Consider the following 3,431-nt stretch of genomic DNA (forward strand, 5'->3'; position numbering starts at 1 on the left):
TTCTTTCAAAGTAAAAGCTCAAAGAAAACAAGTTCCAAAGCAGCTTTATAGTGAAGCAATTTATTTCAAGTTTTGTTTTGTTTTTTATAGATATAGTATTTCCTGTTATTTTAACAGTTGTAAAATAACCGTGTTTCTGTTTTTAAATAAATAATGATTGGTTAAAGCTGTCAAAGGGATATTTAGGGCCAGCAAAACCATCCTTTGACATTAAAATTCTATTGACTTTTATAAAATTGTTAAATTTGCTAAATCTAAATAATATGCATATATGAAATACATACAGTAAGGATATAGCAGCAGACCTAGGTTTTCAATACTAAATTTGTAATATAGCTAGATAGATGTATTAAAGTAAATGTATTCATTTAGGAATTTTTATTTCACTCTTCCTTTTTATTCTTACACATTTAATTACACCTGCGTACAACTGCCTCCCCAAAAGCCAGTGGGTAGACAACAAAGGAAAAACATCAGCTGGTCGACCAGTCTTGGAGCTATTTTGTTGCTGCATGTCTGGCATCAGTCTGTCAGAGTTTGTTAGTTTACCCTGCATCCCTCATCATTACGCACCTGAGTCTTCATATTCTTTATATTTGATAGCGCTATCTTCCAGTTTTAATTCAAGAAAGGGGCTTTAAAGAGCCCAGGGAGCTTTTTTTTTTCTTTTTAGAAAGAGACAGCCCTGTTCGCATGTAGTAGTCTTTTATAGATATGTAACATCTGCATCCCCTTGCAATGGCTGGCATGAACGACTTGGATTCATGCTAGCCATTGCTGTTTCTCCAGAAATTTCTCTCAAGAAGGCACTGGCCACTCCACCTGCATCCTGATTTCTAAAAGAAAAACCTCCACCCATTTTGAGATCATATCAACAAACACCATGCAATATTATAAAATACAATAATATCTTATACCTTCACATTGTACAAGCTCACTGAAGCCCATTTAAAACCAGAGGTGATAGTGCCTTTGAGGGTGTGACACTCAAACTGTGAAACAGCCTTGCTCAGCCAGTCAGGTTGGCTGACTCTGTTATTTGTTTTAAGTGAATGCTGAAAACTCATTTTTATAAGTTATCATTTCCTTAATCCATCCCCCTTCATTTGCTGCCATAGTTTGAAAGCACACGTGCATGTTTGTGTGAATGTCTGTCGTTATGGCTGATTATGTGTGTTTGATTTAACATGCACACTTATCCTCAATATGTGGTTTTTATTTGAACTGTGAAGCACTTTCTAACCCTGTTTATTAAATAAATAGTCATTATTATTATTATTATTATTATTATTATTATTATTATTATTATTATTATTATTTGTAGTTGATCAAAAGGCCTATCCTGGTGTGCCTCTAGTCTGAATACCTGTCCCAGGATTGTTAGTTGCATAAAACAAGAATTGCAAAAAATTTTGAGAATAAATTTGGAAACTCTTTGTAAACTAGTGTTGCTGTTGTACCACCATGACTTTTGACACATGCAGGGATAATGAGTAAAATAATTTTTGGTTTGTCATTGGGCCAATACCAGACCTCACCTGTTATATAAGCCCGTGTGGTTTTCCACACGTTTCTGGAGTAGCTGTGATGTGGGCAGTCTGTAAATTGTGTTAGACGAGGTTCGTTTATTTGTGATGTTAATGTTGTGGTCTTCACATTCTGTTGATCGCCTCCCTCTGGCAGTAGCAAAGCATCCACTAACACACTGATCTTGGACATTTACTTCCCAATTTATGATTTGGAGCACACCTGTGCCATTTTCCTGATGATTAACAATGTATTGTCAAGCCACCTGCTATTTTTTATACTATGAGCAATACAGAGTTTCAAACATATGATGCTCAAAAAAAAACGTAAAGGATCACCTTGACAACAAATCAGAACATAATCATGCATGTGTTTTCCTCCCAGATCTGATCCAGGGCGTCACTGAGCTCCTGGCTAGTGTGGGGGCCAGTCAATGGTATCACCTCCTTGATCCTCAAGTCCCTACTTCCATATTTTTACCACATGAGGCCAGGCAATGTTGTGCACCAGGAGGACCCCAGAACCCATTACACCTGCATAGGATCAGGATTTCATCCTGAGAACTAATGGCAGTCAGCATACCATTACCTTGCCTATAGAACTTAGATGGATATGCCTCTCCAGACCATCATTGATACACCACCAAAGCAGTTATGCTGAACGATGTTATAGCTTCTCCAGATCCATTCACAAATGTCACATGTGCTCAGTGTGAAGTACAGGGCAGCAGTGGTGAACCTGCTAAGCCTGATATTCTATGGGAAGTGCCAGTGAGACTCCACAGAGTCGGGCAGTTAGCACAGTGCCTACAAGAGCACGCCAGTTCTTTAGGTCACCCTCGTGAAGTCTTTTACTGATTGCTTGGTCAAAGATATTTACACCAGTGGCCTGCTGGAGGTCCTTTTGTAGAGCTCTGGCAGTGCTCATCCTGTTCCTCCTTGCACAAAAGAGCAGATGCTGCAGTCCTTCTGATTGATTAAGGACCTTCTAAGACTTTGTCCAGCTCTCCCAGAGTAACTGTCTATCTCCTGGAATCACTTCCATGATCTTGACACTGTGCTGGGAAAGACTGCAGACCTGGCAATGGCACGTATAATGTGCCATCCTGGAGGACCTGGGCTACCTGTGCAACCTATGTATGGTCCATGTATTACCTCATGCTCCCAGCAGTGACACTTAGCCTTGCCAAATCAGTCAGACTACTGTCTCACTGTTGCTTCCTCCAGTGCACCTGTTACTAATTTCATTAACACCAACCTGCTGAAACTGATTAACAACCCCCTCGGCTACTTAACTGACCAGATGAATATCCCAGAAGTTAAAATGGTTTGATGCTTTACTCTTATAAAAAAGTGTCCTTTTGATTTTTTTGAGCCGTGCATAACAAAGCAGCTGTCTTTTCTCACAAAAACTGCTTCATATTCTCTCTGTCTTTCTCACTAACAGTGAAAAAAGAAAGAAGTACAAATTAAAATACATCATGACTCCGGCTGTCATTCTGTGTATATTCATGATTTGGCCTTTGGCTTGTCCTGAATAACACATGAAATTGGCACCTTTGATACACAGCAGTGGTTACCTGCATATGAATTTAGGTTCAATTTAGTATATAGAAGGGTCACTGAATACAGAGGGAAAAACACCTAAATGAACCCATTTGACTTTGTATTTAAGCAGAAAAAAAGGGAAGGAAATGTGCAAGTAAAAAAGTCCCACTTAGATCTGCTAAATCTGTGGATGTGCATGTGCACATGATGCCTTTCTGGCTTATTTAGTGATCAATCCTGTGGCTAAATGCATTAGGCGGTAAAGACTGACTCATCGTGAATAAACTCAACCTGTGTGCCTGAAGAAAGCTGACAAGCTGATGCCTGTGGGACAAAATGTGCTGTCCTAATCCCCCA

Source organism: Astatotilapia calliptera, chromosome 15, assembly GCF_900246225.1.
Source record: "Astatotilapia calliptera chromosome 15, fAstCal1.2, whole genome shotgun sequence".
Classification (NCBI taxonomy): Eukaryota; Metazoa; Chordata; class Actinopteri; order Cichliformes; family Cichlidae; genus Astatotilapia; species Astatotilapia calliptera.